Consider the following 21,933-nt stretch of genomic DNA (forward strand, 5'->3'; position numbering starts at 1 on the left):
ATCACGTAAAAATGCACACATAAGTATAATCGTCTCTCTTCTTTATCGCTTGTAAAAGATACAAGATGCAGCATACAGTAGTATGTGATGGAATCTTGCTTCAGACATGGCACTTAAAAGCAATAAAATAAGTTGCTAAGGGCATCCGATTTTGCGTCAGATAAACGTACATGACGAAGCCTAATATAGGTATACGGTATACGAGTGTTGTATATCGCGCGCATCGAATAAAATTAATAGTTACTTGCCGTGGTATATACATAGGTATGGCAGGAATAAGTGTGCAGAAATAAGGTAAAATAGCTATTTTAAACTTGATTTTAGAATACTAAAACTAACGACTCGATGCTCGATGCTCGACGCTCGACATTCGATACTCGTTACTCGAGAATTCAAACGAGAAACCTGCAAGAAACGTGAAAGGTGCAAAAAGTTGAAAATTTTATCTAAGAAAAAGAAAAATTTATTTATTTCCTTTCGAAAGAAGGTATAGATCATAAAATATGATGTGCCCTGCAGACGCCGCGCCGCGATCCATAAGCGAGTGGGAAACGCGTGCACGGACGAGCACACGGCTCGAATTCGATTCGACCCATACGCGACCGGCTGCGTACTCATCGATTAGTCACGGTACCCGCGTAGTGGGAAGGGTGACTTTACATTTCGTTTCGACGGATTACTTTCGGCATAACTCTGTGTGCACAGAACGAACAGTGCGATGCGACAAGATGCGCCTCCGCGCCCGATCACCACACGACTCTCGACTCTCGATGATCTCACGTGCACGTATCGCAAGTCATAATGACTGGAAATTGCCCGCATTACCGCGAAATTGATCATGGAGTATCTTTCTCGCAGCTTAACAGAGGGACCAAATTCAACTTCAGCATAGATATCTCGGAAATCAAAAAGAATGCACAATGCATTTCTGTCTTATCTCGTTTCTCTTTTTTTCTCACACACACACACACACACACACACACACACACACACACACACACTTTTACCTCTTTCAACTTCTTTCAACTTCTTTTTAACTTCTTTTCATTACTTTTCAAAATAATGGATAATGGAAACTAGGATCAAAAAATTGAGTCTATTAGAATTAATTTAATGAGACGATAATTATGATGTAAATTCGAGAGAAATTGGCTCGCTTTGATGTTTATTTCCACTATTATCCACTTTTTGATTTTTCTGATACTCGAAACATATATACATATAATTGTCAGTCAATAATTTGACAAAATTAGCGTTTATTACTTTCTTTTTAGCCATTTTCCCATCTATGCAACATAATTCAATGTAAATTTAAACATTCTATAAAAAAATACCTAAGGGATAACAAAATGCCAGACATGTGAGCTGGGCTGATGGGCCTTAAACAGAGAGAGAGAGAGGGAGAGACGCACTTTGCGCCATTGTTTGTACGCAGAAACGACAGCGAGAAGCGCCCACTCGCAAGATGCAGGAAACTCATATAGGAAAGAGACGCACGCGACTGATCACTGGTAGCTGTCGTCGTCGTCGTCGTCGACGGCGGCGGCGGGCGGCGGCAGCGGCGGCAACGAACGATGTGTCCACGTGCGAGTATGTGCACGCGCATACCGCTGGAGGAATGGGGCGAGCAAATGACTCGTTTAATGCATTAAAACGCAGACACATCCAAGACACTCTTTGCACGCATTAGCTGTTTCGTTCGACGGAGACTGTGTTAAATCTGGACATAATCGCGCACACAAACGACTATACAGAAGACTTCCTACCAAAAACTATGTAGCGAGTAGATCAAATCACCATCTTGTACTCACATTTTAATTACAATAAGCATGTTAATTTAGTTAGAATTTTTTAACGGCAGTAAGCGTTAAATATAGCATTAGATATGATATAAATCTTTTCAAAATTTAATGATTAAAATAATGTGAAATATTTATATCTTCGTTATTCTTTATAAGCAACGCATTTGTGTTAAGCTTACTTCTCGTCGTACGATTTACTTGACTTTTAAATTACTTTCCACTCAGGTACCTCAGCTATCAATAAATAATTAATTTACCGATATTTGAAGAATTGGTCCTGTTCTATTGACACAATTACCAAAATTACCAAAATTACTCGATCTTTTCCTTTCGACAGGAAGGACGATGTTGATACGGATAGCAATTTTCTTATAAATCGATTCGTTCAGGCACGCGCGCGGCGTACATCGTGTCCATATCGTATTATAGACGTAGACAACGACACGATCGCAACGCTGCGCAGGCAGGCAAAGTCGAGGGGTGTGAACGACGCTTAAAGATGTGTAAGGACTGAGCATTCACGGGAGGAATTAGTTAGCGGTTGCTTTGGAAGCGTGGACACCCCGTGGTGCCAACAAAAGAGTTACAGCCCTTTCGCACCTCGACACGGAGGATTACACGCCATAAAATAAATCCCCCCGCTGCCCATCTCCTTCTACCATGTCCTTCTCACTTCTTCTCTTCTCGACGTCCTGCTTCTTATAACTTTAGATTAGAATGTTTTACCCGCGCGTGCTCCGACGTTCGCGGAGGTTCTCCTCTTTCTACTGACGTACCTCTTCTACCTCTTCTAACTCTTCTACCTCTTCTACCTCTTCAGCTTGGCACGAATCCTAGCCAAGGACAGAGAACGTGACGGCAGTCTTCTCAAGAATTCGCGATGACCAAGGGAAGGACTCGAGAAAGCGAAGAGAATTCGCCGCGGTTTAGAATCAGAACCGACGCCGACGACTCTAGAATGACAAAGTTTCTTACATTCTTGTCCCTTCATAATTAATCCTTTCAACGTCAACAGAAATATTCAGAAATTTCTATTATATTTACGAGATAGTATTGCGTTATGTGTATTGTGTAGCACTTGACAATTTCCACGTTATTATTTCAATTTTTTCTCAATCCTTTTTTCGCGTTTAACGTGTTATAAAATGTCTTTTCGTGCGCGAAATTTCATTCTGTGTAAGTACATTCGCTAATTTTTAATTTGTATAATCCGCATTTCCGGTTCCGCATAATTGCAAGAATAATATGCATTACTTCCTGTAACATTGATTTATCGTTAGTAAATATCTTTGTTTAATGAAGACGAAAATCCAATAAAGTAAGATCCAATTTTGCAGCGGTACTTAAGACTTTCGTCGTTGTACCAGTTCACGAAAATATTAATACGCGGAAATACGCGGTCGGTCGAAATAAATCTAGCGCGCCACCCACTTAAGCGCAATTTAGGTTCCATCGTCGTCGTAAAATCTTAGAACGTGGACCACCGAGGACATCAAGAACGATGATGCTTCGCGCAGCAACGTGCGCCACATGGGATTCAACGGGAGTTGTGACTTTCGTTGTTTCTAATTGATTAATCGCTCGCGTTATTACACGATTATCGTAGTCCTTTAAGAAGTGGGACAGAAGAGTTTGTTGGCAGAAGGAGACGAAAGGAAGCCAACGAGAAAAGATGGTCTTTCGGGGAGCGAGGGATATAGGGGGGAAGGACAAGAGAGACCGTCTTCCTGTCGCGTGGCCCCCACGTTATCTCGCTTTCTCGTCTCCCTCGGCTAGAATTAACCTCTACATTGGGATTAAAAAGCGGATATATTAATTTGCCGTTCCTCCACTCTGTTTCTTGGCGCGCGCTCGCTCGTAACGCGATAATGCAACGTACTGTAAGAATGCGCGCAATTAGTTGGACAGGGTCTTTACAGAGGAAACTCGAGACGATTATGCTCGGTTCTCGGTTATAAAAATTAATGCAATGGTTGCGGATCTTTTTTTTTTCAACTAATTGATAAAACAAATATGTGAGAATACGCATATAATTTCCGGTATAAATAATCCGAATTAATGGACACTCATTATCAGTTTGTAAAGTTATGATTTCCTAATATGCGAGTTCAGAAACGGAATTCAAGAAATGTTCTTTTCTATACTTTTTTATCTCTATTATCTAAATCTATATTTATTTTAATTCTCACTGCGAGTAAAAAGATGAATCAAGAGGATTAATCTGAGAAACACTTTTCTTTTCTCTTAGAAATTTAATATATAATATTCTACATATTTTATACTCCTTCCTTTGATTCATTTATTATTATTTTATCTGCATAAATATTTTCTTCTGAATAAGATACTTAATTCTATAAATTATATAAATTACGTATTTGACATATTGATCAATGAATATCTCTTCGCTTTAAAAAATACATAATATACAATATCAAATATTGTAACGTAAAAATGTAATATGAATTATATTATATTATATATCATATTATAAAATGTTATATTATAATACAGGGTGTCCCATTTTAATCTTTCCATGCGATTATCTCCCGAACTAGTTGTTGTTCCAAAAAATATTCAAATAAAACTTACTCTGTTTCGAGGGGGGCATCTTATTATGGACATAAATCTTGTCTAAGTGGAGATACCTCCAAGATTTCAAGGTGACCTTTGTTTTTTTAAATGGGACTCAGTATTTTTTATTTTATCATCTTTTTCTATTAATCAATTTGAACAACTTTCGTCTGAAACATTTTTTTATTTGCCTAATATTTTTTTAGATATTCAAGGAAAATTTGGTAAATTTTTCAATACTTACGAGTACAACATACATAAGGGTTTACAGAAGTTGGAGCGGAAATTTTAGGCTACTCTACAACGTACGCTTTCACACGTCAGTTATAGATACGATCAAGAAACTTTATTAATCATATATAAATATTTATCTACGGGGCAAATTTTTATTTAGTTTTGACAAACGGATTTATGTGAACATGCTTGAAAATGTGGAAAACAAATCGGAAACGATACAATTTGTTTGATTTTACTTTGCCGTTTCCGTTTCCGCGAGCTCTCATCCGAGGTCCAAATGTGCGCAAACGCGGAGGCACGGCGGGATATTTCGGGCCCGGCGATTCTGTTCGGTATGAAAGGAACCCTTGGCCTTTGGGTGCCACTTGTTGCACGGCCCTGGCTTCCCGCTGGCTCGACTCCGTGGGACATGTCTTGCACGACCGATTCCGAATGCATTGGCAAAAATCAACTCCCTCATCTTTATACCCGGGAAACTTCTAATCGTTCCTTTATTCCTACCTACTCTTACTGCTTATTTAATCGATTTCGCGATCGTTTGTACGACAAAACGCAGGCATTCATCTGTACTTGGTTCTTCCGAGACAGAAACGAAAGTGCGTATACGGTACGATGTGAACAATCTGAACTTTGGTTTCTCAATGATCCTTCAAGACTAAACTGAAATTGTATAAGGAATTTGATCAAAAATTTAAAATAAAAGAAGATGATCAACAATAATTCTCTTGTCTTCAATGTTAGATCAATCCACCTCTAGAAATCTATACCTTTGCAACATTACGTTTCACAAACACTGTTCGCTGTCGAAATTAAAATAAGAACGACTCAAAACGGAAGCAATTTAAATATCCTTATACACATGAATCTTTTTCGTTGTCTTAGATAGTACATCTTCTTAATATAATGTTCTTTTTAGCGATAGCCTGTATAACATACAACCATTTTGTTCTCACATAAAAGTCACAAAAGTCGTAAGAACTGTGTTTTTTTTTCTTTTTTCTTAAATTGGTGAATAAAGGAGAAGCTCCATTAACTAGCGTAAATTGGCGTGAGGAACAGCATCGGAGGATCAAAGAACCGATGTTCACTAACATTTATTAGCTTGATTTAATTCAATTAAGGTGCCGATAATAACTGTGATGCTCAACTGCATCGGTAAAGATATCACACGATATTTTTCTAGCGATTATTAAGTCCCCACTTGTGCTTTGTTAAGTGTTTGTTTTTAATTCTATAGAAGTGCCAATCGATTTCGACCGCAAGAAATACTTATTAATCAAAACCATGTAAAATAGTTTGTAGATTTAATTACAAAATAATATATCAATATTATCTCTTGTATAAAATTAGTAATTGTAAAATATATTATTTAAAAGAAACTTGGCTATACCACGATATGTGAAACTTACTTGTAGACAAATGCTATTGATTCGTCAATCGAGAATGACTTATGAAAAATTCATGAATGCGAATCATTAAACGTTTGCAATTCAACGGATTTTCAAGACTACGGTAAGAGACTGTGAGAAAATTGGTGCGAACTGTTTTTCGACAATGAGCCGATCGTGAACGGATCATTGGATATCAATGACCCCGCAGAGATGTAGGGAACCACGTATCGATATCTCCATTTTTGAGACCCTAGGTGCTCTTTACGATTTCAAGTACATACTCGATAATCATCATTCGAAAATAATATTTCTTGGAAGCTGTCTTATTATATATGGATATCTTATATACTTGTTGAACCCTTATACAAATTTTTATATATAATATTATATACAAATCTAGTTGTTAAACTGGAAACGTAGAATTCTAAAATAATATTTCTATTTTATATTAACCCACAAAATATTTTATATTTTTTTAATTTTCCTATTCTTTAATCTATATTTGAAAATCCAAGATTAATGTTTTAATCAGTAAAAAAAAATGTTGTATGGTTAAATGTTCTATTCGAAGATAATGACGGTAATAATATATATTTAGACTGTTTGTGTGTATGTGTGTTTATATACGATTTACCTAGGACCTAGACAATCATTGAGGGAAAGTCGTGTGTGCTTCTTTATTACATTAATATTACATTAAGAGATTAGAGATCTATGTATGTTATATTTTATATGTGTATAATACATATTTTATAAAAACCATTAACCTATTGAAAACGTGAGTGCATTATCATTATTACAAGGTGATATCTTTAATGGCAAAATTTTGTAACGTATAAATTTACACGTTATTCGCCTCAATATCAAATGTCCTGTCAAATAATGAGTTTAAGCAGCAAAAAGTAAATTTAGAAAAGCATAAAGATGTGTGTGTGTGTGTGTGTGTGTGTGTGTGTGTGGGCGCGTGTGTAATTTTAAAATTTAACACATTCAATGCCGATAATAACTGCTACATCATGACTTACCATTACGAGAGGCTGTTGACACAACTATCGCGTCATTATTATTTTAAGGAAGGTTAGGATAGTGTTCTTGTACTAGTGGTTTTTAATTTTTATACTACTGAACTATATTAAACTTAATTGTAATTTTTTTAAATTCATTAACGGCTTCTTCTGGCGATCTTACAAAAAATCTTGTCGACAGTGAATGAATTAAAGTAAATAATAACTCTATGATTTATGTAAAAATAACTTTCACACCATCCATTACTTACTGTTATACCGTATGTCAAGTAATCACTCTATAGTATTTCATAGTCAATAGATATGGGACCATGCAAGCAGAGCAGAAAGCATTCTTTAATTAAGCTATCGTATTAATTCATTCGTATTAAGTCTGGTATAATGATAGTGCCTTTGATATACATTTCTACATTATTCTCGGTACTTGAATACATCATGTATCAATGACCCAAGCGGCTGGGCATTTGCATATTAGCGCGCAACAGTCCCAATTAAACCAATCAGGGAGCATTACGGGGCAAGAACAGATGACGATTTAATTCACCTACCGATGGCGTGTTCTTTGAGGGGTGAGAATGATGGGGGAGAGAGAAGAGGCCAGGCTCTCTTGATGAGATACACGGGTGGCTATATATATATGCTTCGATATCAACCAACACAACGTTCATCAACACCAGACGCTAACGACGGCACGAAATAGATTGCTACAATGGATAAAGCGATCCGGGCGTGAAACGCTCATTATATCAATTACTATTGACTATTACCCGCTACTATCGGCAGACACCCTCTGACGCGAGAATTATCCTTCCTGTCGCTTTCGCCACCTTTCACCACCCTAATTTGGTCGATTCAATATTCACAGCGACATCATGCGAGTATAAATTATCGATGTGAGACCGGTCGACAATAAATAGTCAACTGGAATTTTTATGAATTTTTATGCATCGGTGTACATACTGTACATACATCACGATTACAGGAATAAACAAGTCCAAATTTGTACCCTGTATCAACATTTAAACAAATCGTCAGCTTTTCCAATTTCTTGCACAAAATTTTATATTTACATCAATTTATGCTAGTCTGAGAAACGCATTATCAAGTCGCCGAATATCAATTGTTAAACTTGAAATGCTTATTGCAATACAGTGCATTTTACTCTATCTCGTGATAGTTTTTTTTAAAATGATATTTTTGCGGCGATTCTTTGGCCTACATTTGGGAATTCGTAGCAAAGAATTTGACAAAAATTTTAATATAAACAGAATACCTATATACATAAGTATGTGTTTTCAGCAACGCGAGTCTATCCATGCGGACGGAGCCCGATTATCCTGGCACAGAGAACGCTCACACACATTTTTAGATATATAATACAATAAAATCATAACAACAAGCACATAAAGTCATCCGCTCGCGGCAACAGGATTGGAGCTTTGACGACACCGTGTGCCGCGCGGTGATCCATCTTAACTGCCAACCCTTGCCACGGACGTGGGACTGCAGTCGATGACTACGATGCCACCGTCCGCTAGAGCTGTCCTCCTCGATCATCCTCCGATCGCGATGATTTTGCTCGGCGAGCGCGTCCCGAGTTGATCCGACAAAGTCGTTTTCGTAAATCGACTGGCGCGATGCCAACGTTTTGTCAGCGAAGTTATCGCATTCTTTATGTCGTGAATGACTGACCTTGCGCGATAAAATCGATTCGTCGCACCTCTATCAAAAAGGGTAGATGTATGTTTTCAGCAGAAACTATGGTTTTGATTGGTTTATCGGTTTATTGGTTTATTATTTCGATATTTTTATTATTTTCTCTTTATACAGTCAGAAAAGTGTTACATATAATACCTATGTATTATAGCAACTAAATGTCGCGTTAAGTACACTCTTCCACAAATCCTTTGCTTTCTAAACAAGGAATTGAAGGAATATATGTATGACGATAATTTATTTAGAAATTTTACGAGAAATGTTGCTTTGTAATAGCATAATTGCTCATAACATTAACATAATGCTTTACAATAGCACTCTTTTTTTCCTTTTCACAAAATATTATTAACTATTTTGCGATAGAACACTTTGCTTATACACATATTTAATTTAGAAATACAAAATACCGTTATTTGACATTATTTACAGAATACTACATGTATAACTGTGTCCATGTGAATAATACGCGCAATATTTTTTAGGTATCTTAAAGGGTGATTAATTCGTGGACAGAAGCATGTGGCAGGTGTGCCAAAATTGCGAGCGTGTGGAATTACGCGCATCGCATCACGTGTACTCCCGGGAGCATGTAATTATCGTGAGAGGAAGAAGAGGGAGACTGTTGGCGTTATAATTTTTGTATCGTTTATATGCGTGTGGATGTGTGTCGCGTTCATGCCGTCATCTTTACCCATGGCCATGGTGATATTATCAGATGCGTTCTGGCAATTGTAACGTCCGCCAAAATACGTAACTGTCATTTTTCTATTCACGAAATATATGTATTAATAATACTGTAAGTAAAATAGCGCAACATATCAATTTCAATCAAGTGAATATAAAATGTGCCAATATACGATTAGGCTGAATCTTTTATAATATTTTTCGCGTAAATTTGTTGCGTTGAGATTATTGCGATAAATGTCATTACATAGCAAAACTCATTGTTAGTAGTAAAGACCGTCCCGGTAGTAGAAAGATCCAGATTCAAATTCTGACTGGGGTGATATTTTTCGCAACATATTCTTTGCAATGGTTCTAAAAAAGTATATTAATATGTTGTTAAATTGTTTTATCAATTTAATTATATGATTGTGATGTACTATTCTAGCTTTAGCTTCTTAGATTGTGTTTTCACAAACCGACAGTAACGGCGCATGGTTTGCAAAGCGAACATAAATTCACTCAAAAAATATTATTAGGAACAAAAAATCCAGTCTAATCGTATATTGGCACATTTTCTATTTACTTGATTGTTATCATAACTCATAACGGTCATGATGTAATCATATTTAACTGTGTTAATTTCTCGATTATTTAGCTTTAATTAAATTTTATTTAAACAAAATGTTTTTATTTTTACAAAATTTATCTTCCGTGGTGCTCAATATCGAAAATTTAAAAATATGTATTGACTAATAATTGTTAAATATAATTTTTTCGCATATTAGATCTTGCGTCGGCAGGGTGGCGGACGAATCAGTGCGTTTCCCGCTGCCCCCCCCCCCCCCACCGTCAGGTAAAACGTGCCGAGAGGGACAGCCGGGGGCTTTTTAGTGGGGGTTGGAGTCCCACATATATATATATATAACCGCCCTCCCCGCCCCGTATCGGTGCGGATTTTCCCCCCGTCAAAAAAAAAAAAAAAAAGATCTTGCGTCGGCTCTCATAGCCCATTATTTACGTAATTTAAAAAATATGATACTCAATCAAAAAATTTGTGGGTTCCAAGAAACAGCAATATCAAATTAAGAGTTAATATTAAATTAAAAGCAACTTGAAGTTAACGCGTTATTATATTTTGTTTTGCATAAGTCTTATTTGTTTTTACAGATTTTCACAATTTCTTTTTACATACAGATACGCGCATGCGATATTTCCTGAAATATATGTTTTTTTTAGATCAACGAATAGCATCCGCACAGTTGCATCGAAGTGAAAAAAGTTCTGAAGGGGATCAAAGCGAAATCGAAGAAACCACCGACACAATGCACAATGTTATTATTCCAAACGGTCGAGTCCAGAATCGCCAGTTAGGGAATAAGTCGCTTGCAGCCATCTCGCTTTTGGTTTAACAAGAAAGAGGTATAGTGTACCTATAATACGGTCCCGCAATTGACGAACGAAAATTCGTGCGGATACCCTCGGACACTGAGAGATGTGTTCGGCTGGACTTTGTGCGGGAAATCCTTTTCCTCGGACTTAATTACGATAAATATTTGGCCAGCCGGTTGACAATCCTTTTTCCCTTAACCAGCCACGCGAACTAAGAAGCTAAAAGGCGGAAGAAACGGCATAGGAATCGAACGGTAGAAGAATAAGAAACGAGAAGGTTCGAGGCAACAAAATCGGATAATGCGAACAATATCCGCAGGACAATATCGCCCCGGCATTCTAATCGCTCCTAATGGTCGCAGGGGAAGAGCTGTCATTATATCGTCCAAATCCCATAAATATTTTTCTCCGTATTTTCGAAAACAGTGCTTGGAACAGTGCGGCAGAACCTTTCGTACTGTAAATAATAGCAAGAATGGAGATCGTGTAGATCGGATAAATCGTCGGCAGTAGTTTGAACGTCGCTGGAGAATTCTTTCATTCAAGAAAATCCTTTTAGTGGTCGGTGTTCTATCCACAGATTTCTATAACTAGATTGCTACCTCCATAAGATGAATATGAAGCCAATTTGAAATAGGAGCAGGGATGACCGCTACCTTTACCCGATCATGACTAAACTATAGCATCTTTTAAGAATCACCTTAATCGTAAGTTTATTGAATACTTTATATTTTATATATATATATGTGCTCTCAGAGAACAGAGAACTTCTCTCTGATGCTATATATTTTTCTATTTTAATTATTACTATATTTCTTCATTTGTGTGTGTGTGTTTGTGTGTGTGTGTGTGTGTGTGTGTGTGTGTGTGTGTGTGTGTGTGTGTGTGTGTGAAACTAATATTTAAATTAATTATAAATACTTATCGAAATAAAGATATATTGAAATTTTTATTATTGCAATTGTAATAAGAATCTGCACACTTATAAGGCATCTTTTTAATTGTTTCAAAACGTTAAAAAAATGAAGTTATATAAGAATTCTCTTTTTCAATTTTATTGTAATTTTACAAAATATAAATATAATCGAAGCGAAGTGAGCACACTAACACTACTTCACAAAGCACTGTATGTGATGACCGGGTAAATAGACGGCGTCCGTGGCTTCAAGTTGTCTCGTAACAAACTATAGCACGTTAGCGATCTATTTATAGAAATCTGTGATTCTATCTTACGACATGGGGGCAGGGGGAGGGGGAGCATAATTCTATAAGAAGATTATTTAGTTCTACAAATACTTGATTTGTTTAACTAGATGATTCCTACTTTCAAGAATCGCGCTTTTTCTTAAAAATGACTATTATAGGTTTAATGATGTATTTATATTTCATTAAACTATATCTATGTAGTGCTTCGATCAAAATTATACATTTTACATATCATTTATAATTGGCAGTTGCATTCATAACTTGGATCTATAGTCGTAATATTTTTAACCAATTGTTAATTCTCACTTTATATCTTTTACAAATTTTGTTAAATCAGTATAGTATGTATTAACATATATAATATATAATCATGTATGATTTAATATCAACGTAATACATAAAATACAATCTTTGAGAAACTTTTCAAATACACAGTTATAGAGGAAGAAAAGAGTGAGAAAAGAGAAGAAGGAGAAAAGAAGCGCATATTTCTCTCTGTGATTTGACATTCTCGATATTACTTCCAAACTCTTACAATCTTTATAATATTCCAGCTTCAAACTTTATTGTTATCGAGCGTGATAGAATCAATATAGATAGAATCAAACAACCGTATAGTAAAGAGGCCTAATGGACGACATTGCTGTGACAAGATGAACTAAGGAAAATGTAATAGATATGCCTGCTAGCATTTCAGATAAACTATTCATTTGTCATTTATGAGAAATCGAAAAAAAATCACGGTTTCCTTCACCATTTGTCTTTCGGGAATAGAAAAGGACAATGTATTCCTGTCGATCGATGATCCTAAAAGGAAAAACCTGTCAAAACGATGAAACAACTCATGAGACTATCTATGCATATCTGCCATCAATACCTTCGATTCTTAATGGATATGTTAGATACCTGCTTATACGTAGAAAAGATTAGTAGATGATAAAAGAATCAATAGCTCTTGAATCGTATAGAAACACACGAAACGTGCAAAACATCCTTAATGGTTATATTATTTTAAAATGTTACGTTATTCTCATGAAGTTAAGATCGTTTAATTGTTTTGACAAAAATATATACATCTTTATCTATTTGTTACACGTTCCTCTCCATGCATAGTCTGTTAAATATGTTTTATATGACAGATTATAGTCGCGACACGAGCGATGACATGCGAGCGCTATCTATAGTGCGCATGCATATATTATATAATATTATAACCGGAAAATTTTGTTCTCATAATGCAAGAACTTTTCATAAAAAAGCTACTATAATATGTTATAACTCATATCTACCAAATATAGCTACAGTTTACAATGGAACATCAGATTTTTTATTGTGAATTATAATTGTAATGTTTACTTGCATGCAATAAATATCAATATGCATTTATTTTTATGTTATTTATAAACAGATATATGTATATATTGATATTTATATTAGAAAAAAATTTATTGTTATTGCAGTAAAATCTGACACATGAAATCTGATACTGATATTTTCGTACGAAATAGGCATTCTGGTATCTTTGGGTTTACATATATGAATTTACAACAAGAATGAAGTAGCTCCATCTTAGTAGTAAGTATCTGTCGCGTCTCGGCGCTGTAAAAAGGAGCGAAAAAAATATCAGAAAGAGCCGCTCAAAAGAGCCGCTTTTTTCTCTTCCTCCCCCCTCCCCCACCCTCTGCCCTCTCTTTTCCTGGAGATTGCTTCATATCATCGAAAGGATTCCATCAGTGATGTTCCGACATTTTCTCTTCGTTGCTCGATCCTTATTAGTGAGTCTCGTCACAACTCGCTAATGAACACGCCTTCTAGCATTCTCCTTCCGCCTTCTCTTCCTCTTTAACTGATCCTTTCACGCATTCATAATTTATTTACATAAATCATTCATTCTACAAATAATGTTGTATTCTATCACTATTCTCTCATGAACGAATGTCGATTCCAACAATCAGAATAGATTCATAACTTTGGCGTTTACACAATTGATAATGGAGTGACGTAATTGCAGATTCAACGTATTCGCTTTCAAAATACGCGGCCAGATATATATTTGTTGATATACAAACCTTGTATAGACCATGCAAATATACCTTATTGTGCTTTATTAGAGAATACGCAGTAGTGTTTTTCTTGTAGAGTTATTATATAGACATAAGTACCATATATACATACGAGTACATATTTGGCGCGAAACGCTACCGCGTACGTTTCTCTTGATACAGTTGGATATTTTGCAATATAAGCATAAACAGCGACTTTCTATATATGTCAAAAGGGATACAAGCGAGATTTTAAAAATATTGTTCGCTGCAATCATCGGCACGATGCGATGGTATCGACCATTCTGAGAGTTGGAAGAAGATAAAAGAAGGAGTGCGCGAGAATAATCCGTCAACGCGGGCTCTCGTGATCCAACGAAGAAAATAAAGGCAAACGCCGTGAAGATGGTTGGTCCTTTACGTGTTTCCCGCACACCGTCTTCATCTTAATCCTCCGTGTGATTGCACGCCCGATACCAGCTGGAACGCTCACGTGGAAGAAAAGACGAGCGGCATGTATACCAAGCTGACGGAGCGTAAACCCTTTACCAGCTGCGGGGGGTTCACCCTTCCTCCACCGATTCTTTACCTTCCCCCGTTACCCCTTGATGTCCCTATCCCGCGGCTGTCGACTTTTTCGCGTTATTTCGACCATACGACCTCCTTTATCTCAATCGACTTCGACCATCGAAGCGCTTTTCGACCAGCTGATAATGCCGTTTAACACGTCGACCTTAAGCTCGAACGCATTCTTGACTCTTGAGCCGAATGCGTCGTATCGATGGAACGTGGAATCATCGATTTAAAGACGTGTCAATCTAATGAATCCATCTCGCAGCATCACCACGCCCATCATACGTATATACGAGTAATCGATTGTCTGTTAATCGCCAGAGCGCCCTGCAGAGCCTTTAACTATCGATCATCTACGTTTTTATAGAAATTTGACGATTATATATTCATTTATATATTTCGACGCTTGCTCGGCAGATAAACCAATCAGATGACACCATCAGCGCACAACTTTCACGTTACAACAATATAAACGTGAAATTATTAACGCAGTTATTCTGCAAACACGACATTTCATTAAATACTCTATCTCTTGTATTGATTTTCCATTACTTAAGATTAGTCTCATGATGACTATATGTTGCAAGTTGTAACATGTAAATATAATGAAGAATCGAGTGAAAGAATATGCAGCTCTCTTGTCAATAGCACATCCGCACATGTTTATCCTGCGCGTGTAGTATTACAGGGAAAGTGAAAACTGAAGAATAGGGAGTTTGTTTGGTCTTTCAAGATTAAACAAATTAAAAATAGATGAGGAAGCTTCGATTGCTATTCAACTAAAGTCATAAAGATTTTGACATATGTACATATTAGTTGCTAAATTTATATGTGTATAAAGATTTCTTAATTCTCCTCTGCTCTCTCGCAAAGAAAATTTCTTCAAGTAATATACCTATTAAATATATTTAAAGGACTTAAAATTTTTCTTATTGTCTGTGTTCAAAATTTCTTTAATTATGCAGAATACAAATTATATCACTTATCTAATCTCGTCTAATTGTAATGGCGTATATAATCTGATTTAAAGGAAATCCACCTTTCAAAATGAGAATTGAATATACATAATTAACATTTTAATCTGGATTTGAATTCGTTTCGCCCAAGCTGTATTGAACATTTCTGCACACGCGCGCTATCTCGAGTTAGTTCCTTTTTAGCAAAAAATATCGATTTAATATAGGAAAAGGATCCATTTCGTCATTAAAAGCTATAGTAGACTAATGGAATTATCAGACAAAGCGGCTACCTCAGATTCATCATTCTTTGTGCGCGCACGTGGGGATAATAATCACTGTGGCGATCGGCACAAGTGAAAACTCGCCGGAACGATTCGAGTAGAGTAGAACCTCAAAGGGAACGTTGCGTCATGTCACGTGGGTTTTGAGGAGTATTATTCGTCTACAGGCCGCAACAATGCCGTCATTACACGCGTGACAGTCGCTCACGCTCCAATAAAACTCACCGAAAACCTGTCTCAAGTCCACAATGCTTGGACTTGATGCGTCGGCGTCGCGTCGGTCAGTTGGTATGCGCGACATATTTCTCCGTAGGCTGCATAACGAAAGCATCTTATTGTTAGCCAAAGTCTCGTCCTTATGACAGAAAATGAGTACATAGAGATATGTTTATCGAAATGGTGTGAAAGATTTGTCAATCGTTCGAAAATATTCATGATGCACCTTTCAATTAATCTCAACTTAAAATGATTATCCATAAAAAATACATGGCTATTCAGGCTATTAAAACAGATCACTGATAAGCAATAAGAATATGACAATATAAAATAAATAATTTCATTTTTCGCCTTATTAACAGCGCGTGACAAAATGAAAAAATCCTTTAAAGATATATTACTTTTTCCGATCAGATTCCTTTTTTATTTCTATCATTTTTCTATTATTTATAATATGTATATCATATTTTATTTTAATATTATTTATTGATAATTCACATTCAACGATGTTGTATTTAATCATGCAATTATTAAACAAAAAATCAATTGTGAAACAATGTTTATTTAATTCATTCTCTTCTTTCACTCTTTCACTATGAGATATTATACACGGAAAAAAATGTTGTATCAACAGCATCAATGTTATTGAGATAAAATTTATTGATGCAACACATCAATATTAATGGACAAAAAACATCAGATAATTGTTTTAATAATTTAAATATTTGGTCCAATAATATCCAATTGAATTAACTATTTATACTTGTGGCAGCCCGCGTGACGTCGACGTTTAATTGAAGCAACTTTATGTTTTTTCCGTGTATAAAAATTACAAAGTGCAAAGAGGTTTCCTTTAAATTTCTTTAAATTTTAACTACTTGGAATTTTTGGGGGGAGTACTGTCTAATTCTTCTTTATTTTTATTATCCTTGCTCATTTCCATTTGGTGCTTTAAGAAATCCTTTCTTTCTATTCTTTAAACTTTAAGAGATCTGTTTAAATTGTGCCAATTACTTATGATTGTGATACGTTTAAGATTCACTATACGATGCGACGTCTCTAGGTCTCTAGTAGCGGTTAGCACCTGCTGTATAAATGAGTAGTTAAAAGTCGCGTAAGCTCACGATTCTTATCTCGTGTCCTGCGCTATCTGTAACAGTGAACGTAGAACGTAGCAGTGCGGCTCGTCAGTGTATTTGATCGACTCGCATCGAAATAATCGCGTGTCACCGGTTCTCCGCAAGAACAGATGCAAGATGCAAGGCGCGCGAGCGAGAAGCGAGAAGCGAGAAGCGAGAAGCGAGAACCAAAAGCCTCTCCGGGAGAGAGATCGTCGATACGAGAAAGAGCGCGCATTCGAGACGTAGGACGTAGCAAGGCCCTGTACACCCCTCGACCCCCCTCGTACACGGCTACACGCCATCCTGTGCTTCCAACGTGAATGCGATCGGACACTCGAATTGACACGAAGCCGGCAGTAGGCCGCGCTGTGCCGCGAGCGCGCAATTATAGCAAGTCATTGGGCCCATTGTGTCGCGTCCACCAGACCTTCTCGGAGAACGGAGAACGGAGAAAGAGAAAGAGAGAAGCCGGAGAAGCCCCTGTCTTTCTCATTGTTCCTCCTCGATGGATAGCGGCTGTGTAGTGGCCTCACTGTTGATAAAACAGATAAACGTGTCCCGGCGATTCACGGCGGATCTAAGCCTACTTGGCTCGAGAATATAAAGGAGATCCCGACTACACGTAGACATCCCGCGAGGTACCGATCCGTTTCTTTACCTCGGAACTCGTTGATCGCCTAATAGAAAGAGAAATAGACTAATAGACAATTATCCTATACATAATACAACTATATATCTACAGCAAATTTATAATATTAAATTATCGAAGCAATCGACGAATACTACTACATACTCGTGTTATGCGTGTTGCGATAAACGTAGGTTCTATTTTTTTAGATCCTATTGTACATAAAGTTAGGTGCGAAATAAAATGCGAATAAAGCTTCTTTTCGGTATTACTAAAGGTTAATCAACGTTAATGTTTAGCAAAATTTACGCGTTACCCGCGTTACCCGCGTTACCCGCGTTACCCGCGTTACCCGCGTGTTGACGGAAACAAAAGGCTTGTCGAACGATCCGTATCGGTATCGTCTCTAATTGTACGTAAGACTCTTATGGAGGGAAGGGAGAACAGAGGGTTACGCCGAGTGGGAAAAAAGTCCGACCGAGTTGCATCAAATGAAGTCACAACTCGGACAGCGGGTGGTCGGCAGTCGGCACTCGGCATGGCGCGCGGCGCAACGGATTCCTTCGACTTGGTCGAAGCCAGCACACATCACGATTCACGAGACGACGAGACGACGAGACGACGAGACGACGAGCGACGAGACTGTATTGTGTGGGACCGCGAGCCGCGAGGAGAAGGAGTGCTGCGCCGCGCGCCGTGGGATTCTCTAGAGGCGGCATCTTTCATCTCTGCCAACCCCCTTTGGACGCGCCGGCCGCCCCCGCAAGACTTTTCTCGCGCATTATATGCCGCTACGAGCTACGACACCATCGCGTCGCAGCCGACTCTCTGTCCAAGTGCGTATACGTGATCACGCTACCGTGCTCACGATCACGAAGAAAAGAGGGTACGCGAGCGGAAAAATGACACGACGTCGCACGAAAGAGCTTCTATGGAGCGAAGGTGTCAAACGCGCCGACACCTGATCGTTTTGAATCTTGTCGCGTCTCCTTTTGAAACTTGGTTAACAAGATCTTTGAAATTTATACAATATTTACCTTTTCTTTATCACTCTTACAACTTATGTAATATTTTTTATTTTTATTTTATATGCGTTTGTGTGCACTTTTAAGAGATTTGTATTTTTTGATATGTTACTGCCAAAGCAAGTATTGAAAAATTTTCATCAATTTTCTGGGTTTGGAAAGTTGAGATATACGTTAATATCAAACTATTATCAGACATAAACTGTACTAATTCTCTGACATTACCTACAGTTATTAAATAGTATATAGGAAAGTATAGGAAAAAGTATCAACGAACTAATTATAAGTATGTAGAGTTACCAGTGAGAGAGTAAGAAATACAAACATATGTTGTAAAATAGCTTAAGTTATAAACAAACGAAGAAAAATAAATTACGTTTATTTTAGAGTTTTAGACATTTTCACGGGGAATATAATCGAGCAGCTTGATTAAAATCTAATGAAAAGAAGCTTTAAGTTTAACGTTGGAGATAGATGGCTTACGTAAAATAAAATATACAGTTAGCAGGGGTGGAAGGGGAGAGCACGACAACAGTTTGGCAACCGTTATGCCAGACTTTCTCCGTGATATCGTAAAGTAGAGTTAGGTAGATCGTGCTCGTAGATGACGTAGGACGTAGATCGTAGACAGCGGGAAGCGTCACCACAATTTCTAGCCGCACGTCAGCATGCTCCGATCGCATATTCGGCATATTTATCGGAAGCAAGATCAACACAGAGTGACTGATGGGGTTTTATCCTTAAATTCGTTTTTTCGATCACAAAGAAGCAAGAAGCGTACAAAAATGCGTCTCGGTGATTCTTGTTGCGCATGCACGCCATACGCTTCTGAAGTCGCTGCACGATCCTGATGATTCGTTACTTACTCGAGTTTGACCGATCGGCCAATGCCAAGGCATTTCGGTGCCACGCGCTTCGGATACCAACGTGTGTTTTCGAACTTGAGTCTTCGTCAACTCTGGACGTCTGAACTCTTGTTATTAGAAACAAAAGGAATGTCGTTATCTGATTGTGAATCATAGATCCACAAAAGTCACTTGTCTGTTCGATTTTCCTTAACAGTGCGAGAAGGAAAAGATTGAAGTGTTTTTATCAGCAGGCAGTTTGTTTATAGCGACAAATTTTTAATTAACACGTTATTTTATATTGTTGCTAGACATTACAGACGCGCGCTACGCGCGCGCTAGGTATTTGGTTTTAATATAGATACTATTACTATTACATTTTACACTATTAACTCCTTGATACATAAAACTGTCAAAATATGCGATAACTGATAACAGATGCTCACGAAGTAAGCGCAGTGAGAAAACCAATCGGCATCGCGGAAAAGAGGTCTCAATTCTTCGATAAAAAATTAATTCACTCAGGTAACATGCCTTTTTTTTTAAGAGCGAAATTGTATTTGGCATTGTATCTATTTGTAAATTAGTTTCATCAAATATATAATTATATCGTATGTTTTACTTACGATATAAATTTAAATATAATTTTTTTCAAGAATGATTCGGAAAGAATAAAATTGGAAAATGAAAAAATTGTACACATTTTTCGCGTATCTATTAAGAGACATTACAAATATGTTTTGGAACGAAGAGAGGGAGGAGAGCAGAAAGGGAAAGAAATATATATATAGCCGCCAAATTACAGCGCAACATCGAATTTTATTGTCAATTATTTGATTTCATATAATATTATAGACACACACACACACACACACACACACACACCACACAATCAAATAATTGACAATAAAATTCGATGTTGCGCTGTAATTTGGCGGCTAATACTAAAAAGCCACCAAGGCCGTATATAAATTTTAACGTTTCTCATGATAATTTTTAAGCTGTCTCTTATGTAACCCGCGTCTGGAAAGCGACTTTTTGAACACTGCGAATAATATAAATATGCATTTCTAACGATAAGCGATATTCCAAGTACACATAAGATAATTATACTAACAACATTATATCAAAAACCACTTCGAAATTATATTTAAGGTCTTAGAAAGGCAAAAATTCCAAGTTGGAAAATATATTTATACACATATACATATATACACACAGAAATAATATTAGGCTACTAAAGATTTAAGCTCGGACCGTAAATGACATTTTATTCTAATTTGATTGCAAAAATTCTAAAAATGTGTTTGGAGATATTTGGATTTTTAGATATAGCTAAAAATTTTTTTATTTTTCATTAATGAGAGTGATATGCTCGATATGTCTCGTTTACGAGACATAAATAATACAAATGTGTGAATCCTTAACGACATTAAGGACATTTAAGGATATCAAGATTCGCGTTTGTATTTCATATAGAACACTTGAATGACTTGAATACACTTGTTGAGCAATTAATGTGATTACGTTCTTAGATATAAACGGTTACAAATAAATATTTCAAGATATTTGTGCAAACTTTTGTGATTCTGAATCCATTCTGCACCTCGCACTTAAGGTGCGTGACATCTTGTATTAATAACGCAAAATTTGTTGTTTGCACGTAGATATTTACTCGGAAAGAAACCAGTCGCGCTCAATGCATATCGTTCGTCTCGCACATTTAATATTCACTACGTGTATGAGGATGAGAAATCCTACAAAAGGATCACGACATAATGGCGCCATGCCACCGAAATTTTCTTCGTTACCGAAAAACTGAGGAATAGCTGAGCGAGGACAGTGTCTTTCATAATATTCCTTTAAGACTCTATAGACGCCGTCGGCCGTTCCATTATCTTTCTTCTTTTTCTCTTCTTTTCAGAGCGTGCTACGCGGCCACCTCCATGTGTTTGTTGCGTCATCGTCGTGTTCGTTTCGTAAGAGGAGCCGAGTGCCAAAACATTGATCTCGGCCAATTAATTTCGCGTGCCGACGTTGATTAATGGGAAACGAAGGTACGGAAGATCGGAAAGGATCTCGATATACCGGCCGGATTTCGCTACCTGGCCGCACGAGACAATGACTTTTCCCTGCGGGTGGCGAAGGGAGAAACCCAGGTAGCCTTTAATTATTGTATTCCTATACCAAGCTCTCATATAATCTTGACAATAAATCGGTCTATAAAGCCTTTGCCATAA

The 21,933-nt window shown here is 37.1% G+C and overlaps 1 long non-coding RNA gene across 1 annotated transcript in view; it reads left to right on the forward strand.

Moving 5' to 3' along the window:
• LOC139773065 (uncharacterized) overlaps positions 1-21,933 on the forward strand; it is a 111,405-nt gene that overhangs the window by 87,908 nt on the left and 1,564 nt on the right. The window contains exon 9 of the long non-coding RNA XR_011718253.1: positions 21,618-21,852. This is a non-coding gene — a long non-coding RNA (uncharacterized lncRNA). The remainder of the gene's footprint in view (positions 1-21,617; positions 21,853-21,933) is intronic.

This window comes from Temnothorax nylanderi, unplaced genomic scaffold (assembly GCF_030848795.1).
Source record: "Temnothorax nylanderi isolate EJ_2023f unplaced genomic scaffold, tnyl_v1.0 TNYL_tig0056_pilon, whole genome shotgun sequence".
Classification (NCBI taxonomy): Eukaryota; Metazoa; Arthropoda; class Insecta; order Hymenoptera; family Formicidae; genus Temnothorax; species Temnothorax nylanderi.